Source organism: Oryctolagus cuniculus, chromosome 3 (assembly GCF_051225735.1).
Source record: "Oryctolagus cuniculus isolate XC-2025 breed Fujian yellow rabbit chromosome 3, ASM5122573v1, whole genome shotgun sequence".
NCBI classification, from domain to species: Eukaryota; Metazoa; Chordata; class Mammalia; order Lagomorpha; family Leporidae; genus Oryctolagus; species Oryctolagus cuniculus.
In genome coordinates, this window is record NC_142869.1 from 167,646,199 (window position 1) to 167,662,288 (window position 16,090).

At 48.4% G+C, this 16,090-nt stretch overlaps 1 long non-coding RNA gene across 1 annotated transcript; it reads left to right on the forward strand.

Annotated features, from left to right (window-relative positions):
- Positions 1–2,730: 2,730 nt before the first annotated feature.
- Positions 2,731–8,416, forward strand: LOC149127594 (uncharacterized). The gene is made up of 2 exons (XR_016231782.1): positions 2,731–4,837; positions 5,406–8,416. It is a non-coding gene; the product is annotated as an uncharacterized LOC149127594 (long non-coding RNA).
- Positions 8,417–16,090: the final 7,674 nt, after the last annotated feature.

Consider the following 16,090-nt stretch of genomic DNA (forward strand, 5'->3'; position numbering starts at 1 on the left):
TTCCCCCGCCCCCGCCCTGTGAAGGCACTGGGTGCACTCATAGGGTGAACTCACAGTGAACCAGCTGGGCGTGTGTGGGAAGGCCCACCTTTGCACAGCTGCTGTGATGTCTTGCAGTCTCCCCTTGGGGGGATCTCCAGGCATCCCAAGAGCTCGTGCTGCTCCCAAACTGAGCAACCGAGGGACCCCGTGTGTCGCTCCTCCGCGGGCTCGCCGGAGAACGACACCGGACCGGACGCTGTTGTTTAAGTGAATGACTCTGCGTTGTGCGCTCAAGTTTGCTCCTGTGCTACCCGCATTCTAACCGCAGTCCACTTGGTGTGTGTCCGCATTCTTGTTATTCTTTCGGCGCATGGTGTGAGATGTCTGCGGCGCATAAACGAATCCCCCCGCGCGGCTTCTATCTCGCCTTTATAGTCCTCTCCCACCAATCCGTGCTCTGCTGCCCGCGTGCTGAGCACGCTGTTCTCCTCCAATCAGAGGTTGGGTCAGGAATCAGCTCATTAGCGAAGCAGCTGTGTAAGATTTGTTTACTCCCTCTCAGCGCCATATGGTGGGAGATCAGGTGCATAGAGTTAATCTCAATAGTCTCAGTAATCTAGTCTAGTCTCAGTAGTCTCAGTACTTATTTTGCCATGTTGCGGGAGACGGGCCCTGCTCCCCACAGGGCCCTGCTCCCCACACCCGTGGACTGGCGGGGGAGGCATGCCTTCCGTGGAAAAGTGACACACTGACAAGGGGCCGTTCCCTTGCACTCCCATTTCTGGATGAAAAGAAAAAGAATCACACTCATATTTTAATGATTTACTTGTGTATTTGAAAGGCAGAGTGACAGGGTGGGGGAAGAGAGAGAGAGAGAGAGAGAACGAATGAACGAACTTCTATCTACTGGTTCACTTCCCAAATGCCCACTGCAGCTGGGGCTAGGCCAGGCTGAAGCCAGGAGCCAGGAATCCCATCTGGATTTCCCACATATGTGGCAGGAACCCAAGTGCTTTAGCCATCCTCTGCCGCCTTCCCAGGAGCATTAGCGGGGAGCTGGATCAGCAGCAGAGCAACCAGGACTTGAACCAGGCCACTCCTGTACAGGATGTGGGCGGCTCAGCTTAACCCAGCTGCACAAAGCCTGCCCCCTTTCCCCATCTTTTAATTTAAGAAATGGGGCAGAAACTGCCGATTCTGACTCTGCTTCCTCTTGAGTTGCACGCACAGGCTTCCTTTCTTCGATTCTTTGAACTCTTGATGCTTCACAGCCCCTCCAGGCCCCAAAGACCCTGAACTCCAGAACTCAACTGAAATAAGGGAACAAGAAACCTAAACGCTGGCACTGGCGGAAGATCCACTGTTGTCATCAGCCGCCCCCAGGCACTATCCAGGAATTGATGCAGGAGGGAGACTGGGATCCGGCTGGAGATTGGTAATGCCCTGAGCACTGTGTGACCATGCTTCCTCCCTTCTCCGCCTGAGCCCACGCCCCGCTCATTCTCCCTCCCTGCCCCGCTCTCTCCATCAACTTCTACAGGGGACTGGGGCCAGTCTCGCCGCACATGGGTTATGCAACTCCTAGTATTTAATTGCAATCCACAGCACCCCACACCAACCCCAGCAGGGTAGATCCTTCACTGCACAGGACAGCCTCATGTGCCTCCTGCTATCTTTAGAACCTGTGAGAGAAGCATCGGACAGGGGAGCTGAATTGCCAGTAGACTTCCTTGGTCTCGCAACCTAAGGCAGATTATTGCCCCTGTTATAAATGGAAAGGACATTTCAGTTCTCTGGGAGCCAAGCAACTTACCCAGTGTCAAAGTGGAAGGTCCCTCAGAGTCCCCGCCACCTGACCACCTGGAGCCCCAGCCATCGGCCACACAGAACCCTAGCCATTAGCCACCCAGAGCTCTAGCCACCTGCCACCTAGAGCCCCAGCCACCTGCCACCCGGAGCCCCACCTGTCGGCCACCTGGAGCCCAGCCATTGGCCACCCAGAGCCCCAGCCGCCTGCCACCTGGAGCCCCAGCCACCTGCCACCCAGAGCCCTAGCCGCCTGCCACCCGGAGGCCTAGCCATTGACCCCCCAATCTTGCTTTTGGGGAGAGCGCCTCCCCTAATCCTACAGGCAGGAGCTCCCCTCTGGGCTCAGGGAGCCGCTGCCTCTCAGGCCCAGCCAAGCCCCTGCCATAACTGTGGTGAGAGGAGCTGACAGAAGCCTGTGACGGAGCCAAGTGCAGGCTGCTGCTCGAAGTGGGGTCTACGCTGGCTGAGGGTGGGGGGCGAGGGAACACGTCTCCTGCGGCACCCAGAGCCCTTCCTGCCCCTCCTCACTCGCTCAGGGCCAAGTGCCTGGTCGATTGGTCTTGGGCATGGCCCAGAAGCAGGGTTTCCTCCAGTGTCGGAAGCTGTGTGGGTGTGAGGAGGTCCGTCCCTCTCCTGTGGCTACAGAGTGCCACAAGCCAGGTGACTTAAACACAGCAGGGAGAGCAGCTGTCCCAAAGCAAGCCTTCTGCAAGGAGGCGCTGGCAGGAACTCCTCTCTCTCTGTGTTGCTCTCACTCTCGCTCTTGGCTTCAGACTGTTGTCCACAGTCCTTTGCATTTCTTTGCTTGCAGCAGTGACACTCCCTTCTCTGCCTCCACAGTCACACGGCATTCTTGCTGTGTGTCTCTGTGTCTTGTGTAGCTTTGTTGTTGTTGTTTTTTTTAATAAAAAGATTAATTTATTTGTTTGAAAGAGAGAGAGATCTGCCATCTGCTGGTTCACTTCCAAAATGGCCTCAATGGTCAGAGCACTAATCAGAAGCGAGGAGACAGGAGCTTCACCCAGGTCTCCCACACAGGTACAGGGGCCCAAGGACTTGGGCCATCTTCTACTGCTTTCCCAGGTCATAGCAGAGAGCTGGATTGGAAGTGCAGCAGATGGGACTCGAACACGTGCCCATATGGGATGCTGGTGCTGCTGGTGTTGGCTTAACCCTCTGTGCCACAATGTTGCCCCTATACAGCCCTAAAGATACCGGTCATTGGACGCAGGACCCTGCCTACTCCGGTATGACTGCACCTTAGCTTGCCCAGTCCTAGCTGCATGGAATTCCACGCTGACAAAGCCCCCTCCCCTTTGTGTGCCTCAGTTTCTTCGTCTGCAGGAGAAGTGTGCCGGCCTGCGGCACAATGAACTGGGTCTTCCTGAAACAGAGAGTGGGAATGCGGGGACAAGGACGCAAAGAATGGAGCCAAGACAAGTCCTGATCAAGGCTCGTTTATTGAATAAATGCAGTAGTATTTAAACATGACCAGTTGTTTACAAGGAGGAGCACAAAAGATTTACATATCAAAACGGCTCTTAAGGTTACAATAAAAACACTTAGGTGATAAATGCAGGTTACAGGTGTGACTGATACAAATATCATCTCTTGTGAAAGGTTTAGGTTCCTCCTGCCTCTTCCCGGAATCTCCCCTAGCCTAATTGTCTGTGCCGGGAAGTCTCCATTCATATGTTTAAGTGTAAACAAAGGGAGTGACTACCTGTGGCTGCCCACATTTCCCCCTTTTTTTATTTTTTGAGGCACTGTTCCTGTCTTAGGTTGCCCGTGTCTCTTCTTGTCCTTACCCGTCATTGGACACCCCAGACATTCTCTGAGGCTCCTGTCTTAGGTTGGTACAAGGAGACTGAGTCTTACCCGTCATTGGAATTCAGTGCCATCCTTTTTGGCTCGGGGGTGAAGCTGTGAATGCAACTTTAAAATCTCAGACCAAACGGTACCAAATGGCACAGAGAGGCCTTGGAATATACAGGGGAGCCACAGACAAAAAGGCAGGAGCAGCAATAAAGGACCCAGCAACATCAAAAGCCAGTGGGTCCATTGAGATCCACCAAAAGAAAAGACATTAGTTAGAAACATATGCTGAAGTTCACCTTTTAGCTGCTGTACCAGATATTTTATGTAAGGAACATTATTTGAGATAATAATCAAGTCACAGCTTATAAGATCTTTCAGTAGTAAGTAGTTAATGGCAGCTAAATGTAGCCAGAAATTGCTACTTTCAACAGAGAAGGAGGAATTGACCATAAGAGTTACTTCAACAGTTTTGACCAATACATCAACCAGGCTTCTTTTCTAGAATTGACAAAGGTATACCCGAGTCTGTCAATGTGACCAGTTTTGATATGCTAAAATCAGTATTTTCCCTTTTCGATTGATCAGTCACATTAAGCCATTGGTTTTCAACTATAACCCTCCCAGTACGGAACAAGGTTTGATTGTTCCTTACCTACCCATTGTACAAATTCTGCTGTTTTAATTCCATTATCATAAGTGCATGAACAATTTTGAACTACTGGTGCGTACCAACAGAGTCCATGGCCTAGGCTTAGTTTGATGTGAGCCGGCAAGCTTCATTCATCTTCAGGGGGATCCCGATCAGCAATGTTATCATAATGAAGATCAAGGGGTTGCTTCGTGACATTGTCTGTTTGCTGCACAAGTCGCTCAGGTAACCATCGTACTCCATTGTCTTTTTGCGAGAGTATAGAAACATGTCCACATCCCCATATTAAAACAGGGTCAGGTCCATACCATTGAGCAGTTAGAGGGTCTTTCCACTTCACGTAGACTTGTTGTCTTTCGGTTTCAGTATGCCAGTGACGATCAGCTGCAGATTTCCCTTGATTATCCAGTATTAAAAAAATTTAAAATGAAAAGAGTATGTGATAGCCATTTTTGTGGGGAATATGCCATGGTCCTGTATTCCCCCTTTTTTATTTTTTATAAATAATTTTTAATGTGGCATGTGCTCGTTCCACAATACCTTGTCCCTGGGGATTATAAGGAATCCCGGTGATGAGATGTGGAAGTTAGTACAGAAGTGCTTAAAAGAGTTGGAAGTATACGCTGGGCCATTATCAGTTTTTATCTGTATAGGGGTTCCTAGAACAGCAAAGGCCTGAAGGCAATGAGAGATGTTTGGCAGACTCGCCGGATTGCGGGGCGGCAAAAACAAAACCTGAACATGTATCTAAAGAGACATGTATGTATTTTAGTTTACCAAATTCAGGGAAATGGGTAACATCCATCTGCCAAAGCTGATTAGGCATAAAACCTCTAGGATTTACACCATAATGAGGGACCGGGAGAAATGTGACACAGGAAGGGCAGGATTTTACAATTTGCCTTGCCTGTTTCCAGGTGATTCCATATCTTAATCGTAAGGTTTGGGCATTGAGGTGATGCAAATCATGACCACGGGACGCTTTTTAGACTTTGTCAGTCCCTCTTTATAGGATCTAGCTACTGAGCCAGAGACTGGAGCAGCTAGAAAGAAACACGTTTATAGCTGAAGTTTAGCATCATTTCACATCTTGGCACCACTTTTAATCTAAACACCCCAATTGGTTATTATCTCTGCAAGATGAGAGATATATCTTTTGACATCTCCAGGGGCCCTCTGGAGGTATCAAAAGTCCAGAAAATTTAAAACTTTGATTTTCAGAAAGTCTGTTAAAGGTGCCAAGAGAATTTAGAGTATCTGGTCAAAATAGAATTCCTTAACATTTAGTCAGGGCAATTTTAACACTTTTAGATCACATCTGATCATAATGTTATTTAACATAACTTTTTAAGACTTAATGCTTTTTGTCAATCATAACTTAACAGACAATAGAGTACACAGATTACTTTGGCAGAATATGGATTCTATGTTTCTTGTTGAATAAACCGGAAATAAAAACCTTGGATGTAGGAATTAGCACACGAAATTATCACATAACTCAGAACTATTTAACAGAGTTAAAAAGAGCTTACACGACCTAACTTTAGAAATGGCAGAGTAACTGATTAAGCAGACACTGTTAAAAAGAGACGTTACAGTTTTTGCAACAACAGATTAAGATTTACAATTGAGACCATTTCCAGATAATTACTAACATTAGTACACATTTTTAAAAATCCCATTGTTATAACAGAAGATCATACTTCAACTTTAGGTTAGTGTAATTTTGGCATTAACATTTAACTTATAGAAAACTCTGTAAACAATGTTTTAAATTCGTAAACTTTTTACAACTTTTCATGACTTGCTCACACCTTCTGAAACTTTATACCTGTAGTTAGTTTTACAGTCTTGAATTGTCATGTGTGGACAATCTATGAGAATACATGCTGACAAACTTAAACAGTCTCTCTTATCAAATTTAAGATGTTAAAAGTACACATAATACATTTTTCATGTTTTACTTAGCACCGATGCCTAGATAACTTAAGACACTGAGTTATTAATGAATACCACACCAATATCTGAATTAAAAGTCAAAATTACATTTCCATGCTTTTAAGTAACAAAAGGATAACACCACTTGAGCAGCAAACACAGTCACTAGTGCATATTTACAACTTTGAAAAGATCTTCATCCTTAAGAGAAACAAGTTTAAAGCATATCAAAGACATGTAAAACTGAGTAAGCAAACCAAAGGGCGTTTGCATTAGCCCAATTTTCTGAACCAATCTGTATTGGCTTACTTTAGTTAACAACATAAAGGCTTGTATACAAAGATTTTACTCTCATTTTTATAAGACTACTCTAGCTGAAAAGCAAAAACATGTATACAACATAGATATGACATCATTTACTATTTACTACATTTTAATACACTTTGTATAATTTGAATTGACTCAAACAGCTGTTACTTTAACAAATTTAGAGTCCCATCCTTTGAGAGTTCCAGGGATCCGACTGGAAGCCCCAAAGTTGAAAGACTCGGTTTAGAATTTTAACTATCAGTGAGTCAAACCATTTTAGTCAAAAATTAGTACGTTTAACCAAGGCTGTGGGCTAGATCTGATCAGTGTTAGGTAATCACTCAAACATTAAAGACAGGCAAATAACGTAAACAGCTTCGTATTGTAGTTTTTCCAATCAAGACTCATACTGGCAATAGAAAAATGCGAAACCTTCAAGACACATGAAAACTCTCAGATAAGTTAGCTACAGCAGTACAGAAAAGAGTTGATTATCAGCGTATGAGCCCATTGCTTTAAGTTTTTATTAACTGTAAAGAGAAAAACCCATCAAGTTGGAAAGCTTTAATGGATTAAGGTTCTTGCTCCCTTAGGTAAGGCCAGCAGTAGCCAGAGATATTTTTCCTGCCCCCCTCCTAGTGAGGAGGTTATTGAATTGGAAATGGAGACTAAAAAAGCGGCCCTGGGGAGCCCTTTCCCAAGAGATATCTGGCTAGGCCTGCTTGGGTGCGGCAGGCCACATTGGCTGGAATAAAGTGTAGAGAAAGGCTGTGGTCCCTCATTTACAGGGAAGACTGCACACGCCAGGGCCTAGCAGGGCTGGCCATGGGGTTGGGTAGGTGCGCTGTTTCACCAAGAGTGCTGGGAACCTCCATAGCGCCTAGTCTAATTAACACAGCCACCAAGTTGAGATCTTCAACCAGAGCCAGATCCAATCAGGGCTACTGCAACCACTCAATTAAAACAGATAGTTGATAGCATACAAAAGCTTTTCAAGACATACCAGAACTACCACAAGCTGCGAAGATGGAAAAACATTTGTCAGGTTGGAAAGAGTTATCGAATTAAGACTTTTCTCTAAGTCAAGATACCTGTGGAATTTTTCCTCTCTCTTTCTCCTGGCCAGAGGTATAGGGAGCAGTGGGCCCATATGCATCACAAGCAGATTTTCAATCTTTTAACATTTTAAAGGGGACTGGATGGTGACTGGCATTTCTTGGCCATCTTCTGTATATACTTTCACTGGAAAAGCATCAAAAGATTTTGGCTTCCTCCTGGCCTTGCTGTGCTGCTTTTCTCAGGGTTTGAGTGATACTCTTTTTTAAGATATTTGGCAAACATTCCCCTTCTTGACAAAGGGATAATTTTTTATCATTATTTTTTATAAGTAATTTAAAGGGAGGGGCGGAGGGAGTAACTTTTTCCATAGAACTAGAGGATCGGCAGGATCGATTATCCTCGCCATCACAGCTTCTGGCTTCCTCAATTTTCTCATGTCCTCCCGATGCATCTCATCTACAAGGCCTTCTTCAATAAACCAAGGACATGAAATTTCTATGGTTTCTATAAATTGCTCTATTACTTTCTTTTTTAACCCTATTCCTTGCGTCTGCAATAATACCTTAACTGCCTTTACTACTGGGGGATTTTTCCCGATGCTTGTCCCATAATGCCTGCTCAAAATAAATCTCCACAATTTTGGTGTCGGGTACTCACCACAAATTGTATACCTCTATAGTCGCGACTCCGTGAATCCAGGTTCCTCACTGCTTCTCTAATTCTCAGGTCCCTGTTCGGGCGCCATTTGTGCCGGCCTGCGGCACAATGAACTGGGTCTTCCTGAAACAGAGAGTGGGAATGCGGGGACAAGGACGCAAAGAATGGAGCCAAGACAAGTCCTGATCAAGGCTCGTTTATTGAATAAATGCAGTAGTATTTAAACATGACCAGTTGTTTACAAGGAGGAGCACAAAAGATTTACATATCAAAACGGCTCTTAAGGTTACAATAAAAACACTTAGGTGATAAATGCAGGTTACAGGTGTGACTGATACAAATATCATCTCTTGTGAAAGGTTTAGGTTCCTCCTGCCTCTTCCCGGAATCTCCCCTAGCCTAATTGTCTGTGCCGGGAAGTCTCCATTCATATGTTTAAGTGTAAACAAAGGGAGTGACTACCTGTGGCTGCCCACAGAGAAGCTCGTTCATCTAGATTTCGGAGATGACTTCCCGGGCCAACTAACACTTGCCACCTTTGCATTTTCACAATCCATTAAATAAATGGGTTCATTCTTCAGCCTCAGAGAGAGAGAGAGAGAGAGAGAGAGATGGAATAATAAGAAAACCAAGAAAGCACAGTATTAGGAAAACATAAAGGTAAAGAAAACAAACAAGGCAGAAATGTAGTGAACAGGAGACAGGACAAAGAGAGAGTGACAGCAAGTGCAAGAGCCAAGACCAATCTAAGAAAGGACCTCAGGGGCTGGCACTGTGTGTACTGGCATCCCACGTGGGCGCTGGTTCGAGTCCTGGCTGTTCCACTTCTGATCCAGCTCTCTGCTGTGGCCTGGGAAAGCAGTAGAAGATGGCCCAAGTCCTTGGGCCCCTGCACCCGCGTGGGAGACCTGAATGGCGCTGCTCCGGACACTGCGGCCTCTGGGGAGTGAATCAGTGGATGGAAGACCTCTCTCTGTTTTTCCCTCTGTCTGTAACACTGCCTCTCAAATAAATAAATAAATCTTAAAAAAAAAAAAAAAAGAAATGAGCTCAGGCTGAGGGTCCTGCAGCCGAAATCAGAGGCTTATTCATTCACCTGTGCATGCGTGTGTGCGCATTTAACCTTGTTTGCTCACAATCTGTCTGCAAAAAACACTATAGCTATATAATAAGGAGCAGAGCATTTTCTCTGGTTGCATATAAACCCCTACTTTAGAAACCATTACCTGGTGAAGTTAAAGCAGATTGGGCAAGGCATGGCCAGGCACAGCCCGAGGAAGGTAGTTGTGTGTGTGTGTGTGTAGAGAGGTGCCTCCTTCTTCTTTTCCTCCTTTAAACAAAGCAGTTTGCTGGCAGGAGCAAGGCTGGGGAGAGAACACTTTCCAAACTCTGCAGCCTCAGTCTGTCTTCAGCTGCCTGCCCCGTGTGTCTCTGGGAAACTGGCAGCACAGGGCTTTCCTTGCTGTAGCCACGTGTGCTGTCTCCTTCTCCCACCCCGTGAGCCTCGCACACCCCCGCCAGGAGCCCCAGGCTGCAGGATCTCCCTGTTGCTCTCCCGAGAGTGGCCATCCTTGGACTGACATTCCCCAAGGAAACTGCCTTGTTGATAAGCAGCTGCACTCATGGCCTCATTTAACTCCTGCTCTCAATTCTGGGTTGTAATGCCGCCTCCAGTTCATATTCCAGCCACCCCTGCCGTGTGATAGCTGGCCTGCAGTTACTATGCAGCAAGTAGGGCTGCCACACTTAGCGAACAAAAATCCAGCATGTTCACGATATTAGAATGGATTTCTTCTTGCATAGGGCACACTTGTGCTAGAAAAATGAACCATCACTTTTAGAAATTCCAACTGAGCTGGGCGGTCTGTGTACTTATTCTCTGGCGACCCTGGGAGCAGGGGACCCTGACAGTGAGAAGCCCCTTACTCTTCCTGTTTTCACGCATGGGCAGCTAAATCCCTACACTCCTGGATGTGTCCTTTTCCCCACACCCTCTGACATCTTCCTGGGATATGATTAGTTCTTCCCTTTCTTGGTCAGTCTCCTTTGGATAGAAGAGGTCAGATAAACACCACAAATAAAAATAGCCTCGCCTGCTGCCCAGATCGGCCCTCGGGAAACGTGTGTCCTCTCCACTGGTGCTCGGCAGCCGGCGCTCAGTTCTACTTTCTTCCCCATGCGTCCCTTCATGGACGTCTTTCTTTTGCCATCAGAATACCAGGGAGGGTGGAACGGTGAGACGCAAAATCCATCAAAATGGCAAACACTCCAGCAATCACACTGAGGTTCTGCCCCAAGGAACGAATCAGAGATGTGCACGGAGATTTATGTGCCAGTGCTATTTGTAATACTGAAGTATTGGCAACTCCCTAAGTGTCCAACAAGAGGAGAATGGTGAACTCTGAGAGTGGGGGAATATTACGTGACAACTAAAAATGGTGTCTCTGGAGGGGTGCTTTACGACTGAGTCGTGTCAATAACACAGAGAGTGGGGACCAGGGTGCGTGGCAGGGTGGTTCCAACACGCACAAGGAGGAGATTCACCAGCGTGTTGGTTGCTTGGTAGAGTCTAGGGCCCAGGCTGCCGGACTGTGTAGAGTTCACGGAGGAATCTCTGGTTGGAAAGTCAACCTGCAGGTGCAGTTTGGCTCACATTTACGTCTGGGGAATCACTGCTGGTTCTTAGTGCTGTGCTGTCACAGGGCCTGGGTGGGGGATGGGATCAACATCTCTATTCATCAAATGGCGCCCACCTCTGGGCAGAGGATGACACATCTCGGAGCACCTGCAAGTGCCTCCAACCTCCTCACCCATCCTTTTCCCTCCAGGCTCCATTTTCCCAAGTCTGCAAGGCTGCTGGTGAACCTACCAAGACCCAAACCCCATCCTAATAAGCTCTGGTCAACATTCTGCTATGGCTTCCTGATACCCAGGCAGTGGCTCCCCATCTGCAGGACCTCCCCCACACACAGAATGGGGGCTCAGTCCTCTTTGCGTGCTCCAAGCACACCCAGCAGGTCCAGTAAACACACAGCACTCTCCAATGCAGGTAATTGCCATTGTCATCAATGTGACAAGAAAAATAAAACCCAGCTGTTTTTCAAAGCCTTTTGTTTGGGGGAGGAAGGGTGTGATGAATAGGAGAAGCACAAGCGATCTTCAGGGCTGTGTACCCACCAGCCTCTCTTTACCTTAACCCAACTGAGGGCAGCTACTGAGGAAGGAAGCATACAGTTTTGGAGGTTCACAGCCCAAGATCGATCCTCTGGTGAGACGTGAGTGGAGGAGGGCTGATCGCGCAGTGAGGCAGGAAGCAGAATAAGAGCCACTAGGCCCTCTCCCAGGGACTACAACTGAAGCAAGCCCCCCCGCCCCTTACTCCATCAGCCAGTGGCATTAATCCATTAACTGTTAGCATAAGACTTTGGGATTTAAACGTGTGCATGAGTTGGGAGCCAAGTCCTGCTCAGAACATAACTTTTCACCCCAGGCTCCCCCAATTCATGTCTTTCTCATGTACAACATATAATCCCTTCACCTCCAAAGTCCTAAACTCTTAAAGGACTCCAACATTAATTCAGAAGTCCAAAATCTTTTGAGATTCAAGGAAACTCACTTAACTGTAGAGTCAAACGCAAGTGATGCACTTCCGAGACACAAAGGCGGGACAGGCACAGGGTGTATGCTCTGTTCCAAAAGGGGGAGACAAAACAGTAGGAAAGATCGGGCCAAAGCATGACTTGAAAACCAGCAGGAGAAACATTAAGTCCCAAAGGTCCACACCAAGCCTTGCCCGGCTGGGGACTCCTTGCAGTGGCTCCAATGCCACATTTCCATGTGGCAATGCCTCTGCCTCTGAGGTCAGTCTCTGTCTGGGCCCCGAGTTTGTCGGAAACATCCTCTGAAATCTCCATGCTGCCCACGCTTCCGTGGCTCAGCTGGTCTCTGCCCACGTGGGTGCTTTCCAAGGCGCATGTAGATGCCTGCTGCTTTCCCAGGCTTGCCTGGCACGCCGCGTGCAGCTGTCTCACGTTGCTGCCACCTCTGCTTTCCCGGGATTTCCTCCGTAGCTCTCTATCTCACAGCTTCACCGTGCTTTGCTCCAGGCAGGGGCTCCTCACCCTGTGCCATGGCTCAGCCTGGCTTCCCAGGATTTCCTTTGAGTCTTGATGGAAGCCCCAGGACCCCATCACTATTGCAGTTTGCACAGCTGCAAGACCAGAGTCACAGGGACCATGCCAAGGTGTGCCCCCTGCAGGAGCCACACCTGGGCCTGCTTGAAGCCCAGCTGCGCACACCGTGCGGCATGTTGCCAGCAGGTCAGAACTCAGAGCTGGCCTGGCCACGCCTGGTGTCCTGGGGCTCCTTCCTATAAGGATTCTGCCCTGGAAAACCCTGAAAACCACATCTAACCTTTCCTGGGGCTGCGATAGGAGGGGCTGTCTCAAAGACCTCTGCCTTCAGGAACTTTCTGCCGTTGCCTTGCCTGTTAGCACACACATCTCCCTCTGACCCACACACATCTCCCTCTGACCAATGCTTATCTCTTTGGAATCCAGTTTCTCCACCTCATGTCCCTGTCCTGAACAAGTCTTTCATTCCTGCCATCCCTGGCCAGATTTTCAAAATATTTTTTATTTTATTTATTTATTTAGTTTTGACAGGCAGAGTTAGAGAGAGAGAGAGAGAGACAGACAGACAGACAGACAGACAAAGGTCTTCCCTCCATTGGTTCACCCCCCAAATGGCTACTACAGCCATCGCACTACGCCGATCTGAAGCTAGGAGCCAGGTGCTTCCTCCTGGTCTCCCACGCTGGTGCAGGCGCCCAAACACTTGGGCCATCCTCCACTGCCCTCCCCAGCCAGAGCAGAGAGCTGGACTGGAAGAGGAGCAACCGGGACAGGACTGGCACCGCAACCAGGACTAGAACCCGGAGTACCGGCACTGCTGGTGGAGGATTAGCCTAGTGAGCCACGGCACTGGCCCCAAATCTTCTACTCTGCTCCCTTTTGCCCCTGGTTCTCACTGTAAAACTTATTCATAGCAACCAGGGACATCCCTTCTGCAACCCAAGTTGCTTCGAGGCAAACCAGCCCTCTTTGCAGCAGGTAACGAGTTTCACCCAGTTCTGGATAGAATCCTCATTTTCATCTGGAAAGTCGTTGGCATGACCCATGCCATCCACGTTTCCAGTACTGTTGGGGTCTCCTAAGTCCTGCTCAGAATGGCCTGTAATGTTCTGCTGACGGCATTCTAGGCTTTCTCCGGAAGAGAGAAATGCCCCAGGGCTGGTCTCTAGATCAGATGGTGGGGGCCCCACGTTGGCTCCCCCCACCTTGTCCCGCCCTTCCCAGGAAGGCAGTCTCAAAGGCTCTGCCACATCTTCAGGTAGATAATCATGATGGCCCCACTCCCATCAGCAAGGTGCTGTGTCACTCGGTGTTTTGTTCCTTTAGCTAAAGCCCCTTAGAGAGGAGACTTAGGAAGGAAGAGGGCTTATTGAAGCTCACAGTTTTGGGGGCTCACTGTTCAAGATCAGGCAGCCCCTGGGTGTATTCTTCTGGTGGGCCTGGAGGATAGCAGAGGGGGTGATCACGGGGTGAGCACCCAGCGCACGTGGCCAACCCTCTGACCACTGCTGCCCTCCGAGGGCAGGTCCCCCGCGACGCAGGTCCTCCCCGACACCGCAGTTGAATCCAGCACCGGTCCTCGATATATCAGCTGTAGGATTCAAGGACAAACCCTCAACAGGAGGCTGTGGGGTTGTGTCTGCAGGAATTAACATGGTTCAGACCACAGCAGGCCGTGGAAGTGTGTTGATGATTTCATTTCTTCTACATTCCGAAACCCACAGAAGGGCAACACCAAGCGTTAGCACCAAAGTCAGGTTTTAGTTAATCGTGGGTTAATGATGGTGTTTCAAGATTGCTTCAGCCGCTGGGACAAGGAGTCCACACTAACAGGATGTTCAGCATAGGGGGCGTGGAGGGGCACGTGAGGGGATACACACATTTTACTTGCGTTTTTCCGCAGTGTAAACTTAAAGCTGCTCCCTTCCAAATGAAATCTATTAGCTTTTTAAGAAAAGCCTTGCGTATGTGATTTGGGTAACCTTTTCTCACATGCTTTCTAAACAGTGTTCAATCTTTGCTTTGTGTTTCTGGAGTAAGTGTGGACTTCCCATGATTTTTTAGTTCAAAGCTTTATTCCTTCCACATGAATGAGTGCCTGCTCTCTGTGTGGCTTGTTTAGAAAGGGTCTTCCTAAGAAGACAGGGGCTGCTTCCACGTGCAGTGTTCGGGAAACCGTGGGCCTGTGGATCAACAGCAAACTCCATGTCACCCGGCTTTCCTGGGCTCAGCATCTCCCCACCTCCCACCCGTGAGCCTTCTCTCCGATGCCACCTGCCTTCAAACCTTCCCTGTTCTCTGCCCTTCCATTTTCATTTAGGGTTTGGTTCAAGCATCACCTCCTCCCCACAGGCTCCCCGCTTGTCCGATTTGAGGGAGCTACTGATTTTGTGCCTTACAAACTGGCTCACACCTTAGCGGGCATTAGCAATCATTCTGTGTGTGCTTCCGTCTCCCTCATGAATCTGTGGACAATTTTGGGGGAAGGCAGGCATGTGTTTTATGCCTCTAAAAATGTTTCAGCTTTTTGCACGGTGGCTAGAAATATGTTTGGTGACGGCAACAGTAATCTCATCCTCAGTAATGGAGGTCCCAGCTTAAGGATTCTCAAGCATTAGTTCATTCACCCCCTCATTCGCCAGCTCCGTTCTGAACACCTGCCAGGGGGCAGATGCTCTGCTAGGCACTGAGGATGTGCTGGAAACAAGACCGAAGCAGCTTCTGCTGTCAGGGAAATCTCGGTCTCGTGGAGGAGATAGGTAATGAACAAACTGACGAGTGTGAGAATCCCAGAACGGAACAGGGAGACGGGACTCAACCAGTCATTCAACAAGTGTTTATCGGGCGCCTATGATACGTTAGACCTTGTTCTAGTTGCTGGAGGTACAGAAGGAGGCCTGTCTGCAAGGGCACTCTGCTGGTAAGAAAGGAACTCGATTGGCCAAGGTCAGTGTCACACAGGACAGCTCTCAAAGGAGCTGTCTGGGACCTCAATAATGAAGAGAACTCAGTCATGGGGAGCTCAGGCAATAAGTGCAAAGGCCCCGAGGTAGGAAGGAGCTAGGCATGAGGAACCCAGAGCGGGCCAGTTTTGTCTGCAGTGGTGCATGGGGAGGGTAGAGACCCTGCAGGTGGTGCAAAGGTGTTTGGATCTTATTTGCAGTGCCTGGGATGCTAGTAGTTCAGGGTGGATCAAGGTGCGTAAGCTTCCCGGGTCCCTTCTGCGAAGTCTGATTCAGTGACTCTGGTGCGAATCCTTAGAGTCTGCACAGCATCCCCTGGATGGCTGCAAGACAAGAGATCTGGGAAAGCTCCTGATGGTGATGGGTGTTAGGGAGACCGCTGAGCCCTCAGCCACCTGCCTGCCCCTCCAGACTCAGGATCCGCACGGGGTGGGGGGCTTTGGGAAGAGGCCATTGCAGAGCCACAGGCAAGCAGAACCGTGGCTGCCTCGGGCTGAGCTGACACTTCTTTGAGCCTGGGGAGTCTTGGGGAGTCTGTGGGTCTTCATGGGCCTACGTCAGGTGACACAGAGGCCAAGCTGGCTTAGAGCGCAGAGTTCTGCTGTTCATGCCATTGAACTTCCCCGAGTTCTAGTTTGCTGAAACGATTCTAAAGTGAAGCAAAGGACCGGGATAAGACTCAGGTAGAGGTTCCCCTCTCTACAGTTTAGGTAAAGGAAACTAAGATTTTTGGATCATATTATTTCATCAAATCTTCAAGATAATTTTATGAA